The sequence below is a fragment of the Mixophyes fleayi genome, chromosome 2 (genome assembly GCF_038048845.1).
Source record: "Mixophyes fleayi isolate aMixFle1 chromosome 2, aMixFle1.hap1, whole genome shotgun sequence".
NCBI classification, from domain to species: domain Eukaryota; kingdom Metazoa; phylum Chordata; class Amphibia; order Anura; family Limnodynastidae; genus Mixophyes; species Mixophyes fleayi.
Window position 1 is genome coordinate 262,071,185 of NC_134403.1, and position 11,976 is coordinate 262,083,160.

The window sequence follows — 11,976 nt, forward strand, 5'->3', positions numbered from 1 at the left end:
ATGGACTTTACCTGGGAGGTTTATATTAATCAAATACTGATTCAGAAACAGCACTATTGCATAGCAGGCCTTGTACTTTGTTCACTAAAGGTTTAATATTAATTGTGAACTTACGCCTCACAATTTCAGCCCTCAAATCAGAGAGGCGCTCTCATTGCCTTCTCCTCGGGTCACTCTACCATCGTTGTAACTGGACAATACTGCACCTGCGGGAAAACCTACACCGCACAGATACCTTCACCATCCTGTAGGCATTATATATATCCTCATTACGTATGTAAATGAGCTGTGGGTCCAAAGCAAAGGTCCATTGTTGCAGTCATTATCCACAGCTCGGCACGAGAGAAGGTAGCAGCCCGCAAATTTGCAAGTGAATGAGACTTTTCAACATTCTCATTACTGATAGGTCCTCAGGCCACATGTGGGCGTAGTCAAGTCAGTCGCGTATCCCTTCTATACCATATCTAGAATGGCTGACTTTCAGCTGTCAATGAAACTTAATAATCATCCAGGCAATTAGAGGTGTGACTACACCTAGCTGTTCGAACACAGGAAATCACAGGAAAACGCACCTTCATACCCTATATAACAGCTGAAAAGGCAATCATTCGGCCCTGTCATTTTGTGACTTAAAATCTCAGAGTAGAGGTTCTAAATTATTGATATAGATTTTTGAGACATAACTTTGATTTCTTCTTGTCTAATATTGGCGAGTGCAAGGCCATATGCGAGACAGATTAGAGGGCTTTCAATGATTTGTACTAATGACTGCCTTTTTCCCACTATTTAGATCAATGTCTGAGCCACAGCAACCAGGGCCATGTCAGGGCTCTGGCTCCCAGGGCAGCCAAAGTTTAATCAATGCGAGGTGGAAGTGTTGGTACAGCTGGTGGCGGAGAGGCTGCACTCTACCAACCGGCAGCTCTTGCTCCAGCTAAATTGAGAATCTAGGAGGAGATCACTATGCAGGTTAAAGCCGTTGCTCCAATTTGCAGAATGGTGACTGAGATCAAAAAACGGTAATGTTTTATTTTTGGGACCCTCGGGTTTTTTTTTATAATTTTTTATTTTCAATGGTCAGTCAAGAAAATAAAGGCAGCAAAACGATAATACTGTGTAACTTACATAATGAAACCAAAACAGTTATTGTGATATATCGCATACTAGGGAAACATTAGACAAAAATTACCAGTTTTTACCGCTTAAAAAGCGATATAAAAAGTAGTGTGTAGGGGCAAAAGGGATTGTGGGGGGGTCACGAAGTTAGGCAATGTGACTGTTTAGAGGGTAATTAGGGTGTATTGAGCCCAGAGCAGAGGGATGGATGCATGTCGGGAAGGGCTATGGTCATCGCACCTGGGTCAGGTCAGAGGAAGCAGTGGGTTGGGGGGGAGGAAGGCGTGTTCCGCACCCAGCCATGGAGCCCATACTTGATTGAAGACATGGCCTCTATCGTGGAGGTAGTACGTAATCTCCTCCATGGCGGCCACATGCCAAATCTGCCTTTTGAGAGCCAAAAGGGACGGGGGGAGATATTTTTCCAATTAAGGGCTATGAGTGATTTAACTGCAGTCATGATGTGGGCAGTTAATTTCTTGGAGAACTTGTCCAGGTCTTGAGGAGGATAACACAAAAGGAATACCCAGGGATCTTTCGGGATGGGGGCTTCAAATAGGGTATTTAGGAAACTATGGACTGAGTCCCAGAAGAAGGTGATCATCAGGCAAGACCACCAAATATGAAGTATCGTACCCCTGCGGCCACAACCCCGCCAACAGTAGGGCAAGGAAGAGGGAAACATTCTATGGAGTCTTGTGGGGGTGTAATACCATTGGTAATAAATTTTGTAGGAGGTTTCCTTGAGTTTAGTTGCTATAGAGCATTTAGCTATCCCCACTCTCATGTCCTCCCAAGCCTCTTCATACGGGGGAAGACCAAGGTCCTTTTCCCACTCATCCTCATGAGGATTTGGAGAGGAGAGGGCAGAAGTGAGAAGAATACTATATATTTGAGAAATCATGTCCTTGTCCAAGGGATGTCGTCTACAAAGAGATTCAAAGGGGGTGAGATCCCTAAGAACATAGGCTGGTGGTAGTAAAAATGGTTAATGTGGAAGAATTCAAAGGGACTGAGAATTTGGGACGGGGATTGGAGTTGGAGATCCGCTAGCGAAAGCCAGCAGCCCTGTTTGGAAAAATCCACGGGAAATTTAAAACCTGCACGAGTCCAGATATGGTGGGTAGTAGAGGCATATCCAGGAGGGAACACCGGATTGTGCCAAATGGGGGTTAAAGGGGATATCGCAGTTGGTGGTGTCAAATTTGATGGAAGCGTGGTGTCAAATTTGATGGAAGTAATTTAATGGCGGGGGTCGACGAGCGGGTGATATGCCCCAGAAAGAGATGAGATCGGGCAGGGTTAGGTAGGTCGATTCTATGTCGAGCCATGCAATGGAGCCTGAGGGAGCGTATGAGGCAACAATTTGCGAGAGATGGGAAGCCAAATAGTATAATTTGAGGTCAGGAAGGCCTCTAACCCCTCCAGGGATTCGTCGTTTTAGGATATTGGCTGAGATTCTTGGAGGTCTATGATTCCAGATAAAGTGGGTGAATGCCTTCTGGACGTTGGCGAGGAAGGAAACAGGGGACAGCTACCGGCAGGTTTTGGAAAAGGTATATTCATTTGGGGAGTATATTCATTTTGACAGCTATGATCCTGCCCAGCCATGAGATAATAAGGCGGTTTCAGGAGGTTAGGTCGGATTGCGTCTTGGAGATTAGGGGTGAGAAATTCTCACAAAAGAAGAGGTCGTTACGAGATGTGAGGAAAACACCCAGGTACCTGATCTTCCTGCTCTGCCATTTGAAATTAAAGTTAGACCGGAGGAGCTCGGTATCCCGAGGGGAGAAGTGAAGCAGCATGGCCTCTGATTTGGTGTAGTTTACCTTATATCCCGAAACATTACTGTAGCTCTGGAGGATGCCATATAGGTTGGGTAGGGAGATCTCTGGTTGGGTAAGTGACAGGAGGATATCATCTGCAAAGAGTGATATTTTGGAGTTCATATTACCCACCTTGACCCCCCTGTATGCTAGCGTTATATCTAATTTGGGAAGCCAGGGGTTAGATTAAAAGAGCAAATATCAGAGGGGAAAGGGGGCAACTCTGTCGTGTTCCATTTCGAATGGTGAGTGATTCTGAGTGAGTACCATTAATCAAGACTTTAGCAGTAGGGGTGGTGTATAATGCTAGGACGCCAATGAGAAAGTCGCCAGCGAAGCCGAAGGACTCAAGAGATACCTTCATAAAGTCCCAGGAGATCCTGTCAAATGCTTTTCGGCATCTAGAGAGAGAATAGTTGAGGATCTCCTGGAATTTGCAATGTAGATGATGTCAATGGCACGTCTGGTATTGTCCTTCGCCTGGCGTCCCGGGATAAACTCTACTTGGTCATAATGGATCAGAAAGGTGAGGAATGTATTCAGACGGTTTGCTAGGATTTTAGCATAAAGGGAGGAGAGAGCTTGGCCTATAGCTAGCACAGTAGAGCTGGCCTTTACCGCATTTCTGATGGGAGAAGGTCAACTCGGAGGGTGTTGTCATAAAGGGATTTGAGATGAGGAGCAAATAAGCCAGAAAATTTCTTTTAGCATGCGGCCCTGAAGCCGTCGGGGCCTGGGGATTTACAATTTTTTTGTCCCGTGATGGTTTGATGGATCGAGATCTTTTCGTTGAGAAGTGTGAGGGCTTGGTGGGATAATTTAGGTAACTTTCGCAAGAAAGTCAGTGATCAGGGCAGAGGGAGCTCTCAGTGTTGGAGAAGTAGCGGAAGTCTGGAGGTTATAAAGAGCGGTGTAAAAATGTTGAAATGCTGTTCTGATATCTGCTGGATCGCGAGTTCTATCTGTACGTAGACGTGGCGCAAGAATTTTATCAGCTTTGTCTCGTTTTCATAAAAAGTCGGAGCCATTTAAGGCGTGTGGCCGCTTGTTTAGAGAAAAGGAGGTTTAGCTGATGTCTGGTTTCCCAGAGGGCCGTCGGGTTTGCAGGGTCCGCAGCTGCTTTATGTTGGGTTTGCAGGGTTTCAAGTTGGATGGAGAGCCCATTGGTTCGGACGAGGTATTCTTTTTTGTGCCTGGAGGCCATGTTGATCAGATGTCCCTTCAGGACCGCTATGTGCGCTGTCCACAGAGTGGCTTTGGAGACTTCTGGAAGATCATTTAGCTCAAAGTAGTCCTCCAGTCTTGTCTTAATCTGAGATACTATATTCGCATTGTGAAGAAGGGAGTCATTAACACGCCAGGTCATTGGGCGAGATCGGGGTAGGAGGTCAGAGATTCAATTGTAAAGGGAACATGATCAGACTAGGTCAATGGTGGTTTCGGACCGCCTGGAGGTTTAGGGCCAGGTCATGGCTGAGCAGGATCATACCTATGCGGGAGTATGATTAGGGCGATGAAGAATAAAATCTGTAGTCACGTTTAGACAGCTCCTTCACTCTCCAGGAGTCATAAAGAAGCTGGGATTTCATGAGACTGAGGAGGGATTTAGTGGATTGTGGGTCTACTGAAAGTGGAACAGCGGCCGCCGGGGCAGAACGGTCCATAGCGGTATTCAGAACAGTATTAAAGTCACCCGCTACAATAAGATCCCCCTGTCTAAACGGGTCAGTAGGCATCTAGTTTGGTGAAGAAGCAGTTTTGGCGTTGGTTAGGGGCTTAAACGTTTACTAGTGTACAGAGCTTGTTGTTTAGCTTACCTATGAAAATGAGATAACATCCGTCTTTGTCAGCGAGAGATTTGTTGAGCTCAAATGTGAGGTGACGTGCCAATAAGATCAAGACCCCTTGTTTTTTAGCTGAGTGGTCACAGGCATGGTACGAGTCGGAATATAGCTTAGAGCGGAGCTCGGGGTGAAAGTCGTGTAAAAAATGAGTCTCCTGCATGAAAATTAGGTCTCCCCTATGAAGTTTAAGGGTCGCATGAAGTTTGCTTAGTTTCTAAGGACTGTTTAACATTAAAGGAAAGGATCCTAAGACCCATGTGCGATGAGGGAGAGGTAGATAGAATGGAAGCTTGAGATGAGAGAATGAGGTGGGAGATCTGAGTAGAACTGAGGTAGTATCCGGGAGGGGGCTCTTGGGACACATATAGAGGAAGATGGAGCAGAAAAGATCCTTAGCTTATCGTGGTCTATTTGAGTGAGGAAGGGGGCAAGGAGGAGGGAATGGAGGGAGGGTGGGGTAAGGCGGTCACACGGCGGGAGTAGGCTGGAACCTGTGGTGCCGATATTGGGAAGGGAGGCTATGAGCCGATAAGGCACATAGGTCAGCAAGGGAGCCTATAGCTCCAAGGGATGACATGGCAAGACATCTAAAGGATGCATCGAGAGGGTCCAAATAGAAGGGGCGGAATGCACACCCTCCTAGGGTTTTTGAGATGGGGCGCTGGAGATTAAAGAATTATGAAGTAATAGGCGGAGCAGCCGGGTAGTATGGAGAGGAAACATAGAAGGGGGGCTTATGGTAGGGGGGTAGTATAGGGAGGGAGTAATGGAGTAATGGGAGATAGAAGGGGGAGAGACGGTGGGGTACAGAGGAATATATGTAGCATAACACAATAATACAACCAGTTGTTCAAACTATACAGAATAAACTTATATTACATTAACTCGTAATGAACTAAGCAACATCGTAGCACATGGCACTCTCATATCACACCTCCCAGGGGGCAAAAGATGCCATTTGACTATGCGGGCGCCACGGTGGCAGCCCGAATGGCAAGTATGATAGGGAGGCGCAAAAAGAGGGAGCCGCCAGAGGCGCTGAGAGTCTAGGAGGCCTGCCCTTAATAGAGGATCTAAGACACAACAGATAGTAACAAACAATCATAACATAGTGAGGACATATAAGTCAAACCTATCAAGGGACCCATGTTTTTATATTGTGCTCTGCATAACTAGAACATGTGTTCTGAGCAACCTTAAAATCATTGCCCAAGGTATTACAGACCAACATCTTTACTAACTAAAATTTGAACATTATCATTCCTACTTTGCCACCTGTTTTTTAAGTCTTCAAATTAAGTAATATCGCTGGGTATCTTTCTGATGTTATTCTTTGTCCTCTAGGGACAATACATTTCTATATATGTATGTCTGCAGAAGTCCAAAAGTATTTTTAAAATATTTTGGATTGCACACAATGCAACATTCTTATCACGCAAGAATTTAAGCGTGGCTTGAAAGACAAACTGCGTGCATACCATAGGCATACTAGGTGGACAGGAAGTGGTCCCTGTTGGCCCTCAGTCCCTTGGAGACCATGGCATTATACTGCAGAGATGATCAGTTGGTGCAAGGGGTGGGCAGGTTTGACACCGGAGCTAGTCCGTCCCTAACCACACAACTATCCTCCAGAGGTGAATTACAGATCACAATATATGCGTAAAAAATGCCAATGACAAATGTTTTGTTTACGGAAATCTAAACGCACCCAACAACAAAACTGAATTTAAAGCAAAAATATAAAATTAATTGGCACTTGCCAATTAATAAAACTCCTAAATCCTTGGCACTTATCCTGCAATCTAGCCAGCCTATTGTAGAATCTACCCATGGTCTTCACAATTACTGACTATTTTCAGAGATAAAAGGATGCCTAGGTAACATTCCACCAAGAACACAGATATGCTGGTTTTTAAATTGATATGTTACCAGATATATATATAATTTTTTTTAGAACAGATGACCCCACATATACACACTGTGCCTGAATTATTAAGGAGAGCAAAGCAAAAATAAAGAAGTAACTTTACAATTTGGCAAAACCATGTTGCTTTGGAGGGGATGATAAATGTAAAATGTGGGGACAGATTTATAGTTGGAATAGAGCATGTCCTATATCAACTTCAGTGTAAAAATAAAGCTATCAAGTATTTGTGTGTTACATGAAAAAGCAGCCAGTATTTAACTTGTATACAGAATAATAAATTAATTGGCACACCTTGCATTGTAACATGGTTTGTCCAGGATCAAATTTACTCCTTTTTTTGCCTTGCTAAGTGACTTAGATATGCTGACTTTCATTCAAAAAGAAAAACAAAAAGTAAAAATGTTACGAGAACTACTAATATGATGTAAAAGCATGGATGTTATTGAGTCAAACAGATGTTTGTTTCTTTATTTTTCCCTTCCACTATGTTAACTGAAGATGCAGATACAGTGATACAGTGGAAGGGGAAGACTTGGCGGAGGTGACCCATGATGTGGGAGAGTCTCAGGTGGATGAGGTGGCAGGGGGTGGAGGGCAGCCTTCCAGGATTTTTACAATAAAATTTACAAATCAAGCCCTAGAAAGCATCACCCGTGAGATCATCACAACCCTAACCCATATCCATCACACTTTCCAACATATTGGGCCTGATTCATTAAGGAAAATAAAGCAAAAAATATTAGTAACTTTGCACCTTGGCAAAACCATGTCGCATTTGAGGGGGGCTCAATTTAAAATATGATGGCAGATTTATAGTTGGGGTAGGGCAAGTCCTAAATCAACTTTAAATTTCAGGGTAAAAATAAAGCTATCAAGTATTTGTGTGCTACATTAAAAAACAGCTAGTATTTAACTTATTTGCAAAATAATAAACTAATTTGCACCCCTTGCATTGTAACATGATTTGTCCAGTAGAAAGCTTACTCATTTCTTTTTACTTACTTACGCACAATATGTTACCACCAACCCTCCTGCACAATACCCCTTCACCTAAAGCACATTTCCTAACTCCTGCCCCTCTGTAAAATGTCTCTCTCCAGGTCCATATGCCCCAAGGTTTCCCTTATTATCCTCCCCAACTTTACCTTCCTTATCCTACCCCAAGTTTTCTCTATAGCCCCACCACCACCAAATTGCACCACTGCAATTTCCAGCCCCACTCCCTCTGTTGCCCCACTGCCATCTGTTGCACCTCTACCCTCTGCTTCTGCCCCAATGTTGCCAACCACATCACAGATATCCAAAAGACAGGTAAAGCCAAAAACCATGCCTAATGCCAGCCCAGGTGACAAGCTGGCCTGGAAAAAATAATACCAGAATTAATTTTTTTGGATTTGCACGTGTGGTTTGGCTTTTCAAATTTTGTTTGCACTAATAAACAATTTTGAACAAAAAAAAAATGGTTTCCTTGTGTTTTAATCAGTTAACTTTAACCATTCCATTTTAAGCAAAGCCCAAAAGGTACTTACATGTAAAGTAAGATGTAATTATATATTGTAGAAAGACGGAATAGTCTAGTGCGGCGGTTCCCAAACTGTGCGCCGTGGCTCCCAGGGGTGCCGCGGGCCAAGCATTGAAAAAATGAAAGAGCACAGAAACTTACCAATCCGCCGGGCGCCGGGACCCAGCAGCCTTCTTTCTCCCGCAGCTGTCACTGAATATCGACGTCAGTGACAGCTGCGGGAGAGAGGAGGCTGCTGGGTCCCGGCGCCCGGCAGATTGGTAAGTTTCTGTACTCTTTCTTTGTTTTCTATGGCTGGCGCGCGGCAGAGGAGTGAGAGGGAGCGTGACAGCGGGGACAGAGAGGGTGACAGCAGGGGCAGAGAGGGTGACAGCGGGGGCAGAGAGGGTGACAGCTGGGGCAGAGAGGGTGACAGCGGGGGCAGAGAGGGTGACAGCTGGGGCACAACGTGGCAGAGGAGTGTAACAGGGGCAGAGAGGGTGACAGCTGGGGCACAACGTGGCAGAGGAGTGTAACAGGGGCAGAGAGGGTGACAGCTGGGGCACAACGTGGCAGAGGAGTGTAACAGGGGCAGAGAGGGTGACAGCTGGGGCACAACGTGGCAGAGGAGTGTAACAGGGGCAGAGAGGGTGACAGCTTTGGTACAACGTGGCAGAGGAGTGTAACAGGGGCAGAGAGGGTGACAGCTGGGGCACAACGGGGCAGAGGAGTGTAACAGGGGCAGAGGAGGGTGACAGCTGGGGCACAACGGGGCAGAGGAGTGTAACAGGGGCAGAGGAGGGTGACAGCTTGGGCACAACGGGGCAGAGGAGTGTAACAGGGGCAGAGGAGGGTGACAGCTTGGGCACAACGGGGCAGAGGAGTGTAACAGGGGCAGAGGAGGGTGACAGCTGGGGCACAACGGGGCAGAGGAGTGTAACAGGGGCAGAGGAGTGTGACAGAGGGCAGAGGAGGGGGACAGCGTGAGAGAGGGCAGAGGAGGGGGGACATCGTGAGAGAGGGCAGAGGAGGGGGGACATCATGAGAGAGGACAGAGGAGGGGGACAGTGTGACAGAGGGCAGAGGGGGCAGTGTGAGAGGGGGCAGTGTGTCTGGATGCAGAGGAGGCAGTGTGTCTGGATGCAGAGGAGGCAGTGTGTCTGGATGCAGAGGGGACAGAGTGCCTGAGGGCAGAGTGCCTGGATGCAGAGGGGGCATTTTTGCATACAACTAAATAAGTATTTCTGTCCTGACCTAAATACTTATTACAATTTTTTGACCCAACTACTTCTAAAACAGGACTGCTCAATAATTATTTTGGAGGGGTGCCTTGAAAAAATTTGGAGACTCTAAGGGTGCCGCGAACTGCAAAAGTTTGGGAACCACTGGTCTAGTGTGTCTGGAGAACTAGGATCGACATCATCCACCTCCTGGACAACAACCTTGGCCTCTTCCACCCATGGAACCCCACTGCTGATAGCGATGTTATGGAATACCACATACACAGTGGCGGAACTATGGTGCGGAGCCCATGGAAATAATGGGGACCGCTGCATGGGGAACTAGTGAGCTGTGGGCCCCGGTTCCCTCCTTCCCATTTCTCTGCACCAGGGCCCACAGCTCGCTAGTTCTGCCTCTGCACACACAGAGCAATTATGTAGCATACAACGTTGGGTGAATACATAAGGGCTCCACCAGACAGGTTAAGGAAGCGGAGTCTTGCCTTTAAAAGGCCCATAAAACTGATCTGATGAGCGGATGTGGCAAATTGTATACAACTTCTTGCTCCGTGTTTGGATTTAAAATGGTAGTGAGGAGCCAAAGAGGGAAGAGTAAGCATCGTCTCCTATAAAGAATAACAAGAAAGAAGAAATAAAAATATGAGGAATGAGAAACTAAACACACAATTAGGGAGATCATTTAACATGTGCTATTGAAATGCTACAATATTTGATGTTCTGACTCTACAAGTAAAAACCCGAAGGCCATAAAAAACACAGCCTTCCCTTTCCAAGACAAACAAAATAACACTGTAATACACTAGTAGAATAAAAGAAAATATATATAACATGTTTATTTAAAAGAAAAAAATTATAAAACACACAATACAAACATAATTACTCAAACTAATAATAATTAAGAGAACTACAAGTACACCATAATGCAAATAGTATTAATATTTTGCAAAGTTCAGACCTACCATTTATGACTTCAGTGTATAACAATGTCTTCAGGACAACAAAAGATTATTTGTAAATAACCTTTTGTTGTCCTAAAGACATTTGTGAATTCTGTGTTTGGTCATCACTATCATCCATGAGTTAGATATGACCCGAGTGGGTGCAAACCTTGCGTCTGAAAAACAGCATATTTTGAGCCGGAGTTTGAATTGACCGGATCTGTAGGGGAATGCCTTTACTGTACATTGCCTATGTGCATCCTTCCCTGAAATCGTAACTGTCATAGGGGGGTATTCAATTGACAGCGGGATCGCCGAAAATCCAGCGCTCCAAATATATTACCGTTAATACGGTAATCCTGCGCGTAAAAAACGTTAATACGGTAATTTACTCACTGGATTTCAGCTCGCATATCAGGGAGCTGCGAGCTAAAATCCAGCGAGATATTACTGTATTAACGGTAATATTTTTGGAGCGCGGGATTTTCGGCGATCCCGCTGTCAATTGAATATGGGGCATATTCAATTGTTCCTCCGGCCGCCGGAAGAACGAGCGCGTTAAAACTATTACCGTTTACACGGTAATCACTCGCTGAATTTCATCTCGCAGCATCCTGAGCTGCAAGATGAAATTCAGCGAGTAAACTACCGTATTAACGGTTTTTACGCGCAAGTTTACCGTATAAACGGTAATAGTTTTAACGTGCTCGTTTTTTTGCGGTCCGGAGCAACAATTGAATACCCCCCATAGTGTCTATTGTAATGGAAGGTGAATTGGACGTTGCTGCATTCTGTGGCCTATGTTCCTGTTCTGGCATCCAGAGTAATTGTGCGCATTATACGCAACAAATTACGCACCTTAATGAATCAGGTCCACTATGTCTGCTCAGCCCCCTAGTGTCATAACTTTAATGTTTATTACAAAAACTTGTGGATTATAAAAAAAATAATGCACCCACTACTGTATAGTATTAATGCTAGATGTGACCTGTATAATAGCATCCTGCCTATATAGCCTTGAGCTTTTATATGGTCCTTGATGAAGTCTTATATCTATAAAATTGTCTGTAGGGTGTGCATTATCTCAAATATAATATATAAAAATATTTGTAATAATATTTTTAAGGGTTTGCAAACCCTCTAGTAAAACAGTAGTGAGTTTAATAGCGAGTGGCATTTTCTAATAGCGAGAATAATGAATCCTACTAAAATATCACTAATCGTTCGTGGAAACAGAACAGAAGGTAAAAACACCCCAGCACAGAGATTGTTCCCACAACCAGTGTGCCAATATCGTGTCGTGCGGTGGGCACAGCTTAGGGTACAGATAGGTAGGTAACCTGCAGTTCTCCAGGGTGAGTCTAACATTGACTTGTAGCTCCGCAGTAGCTGCCTATCCACCCTTTGCCAATGGAGCTTACAGACAGCCCCATGTTTGTAACCAGCTGCCGACTGCTGTGCTGCAGCTCTACCTTAAATCCACCATAGACACGACCATTATTCCAGCGGAGCTACCTTAAATCACAGAACAGACAGCCTATTCGACGCAGCGTCCCGCCCATTCACCGTATCAGGCGCCGCCC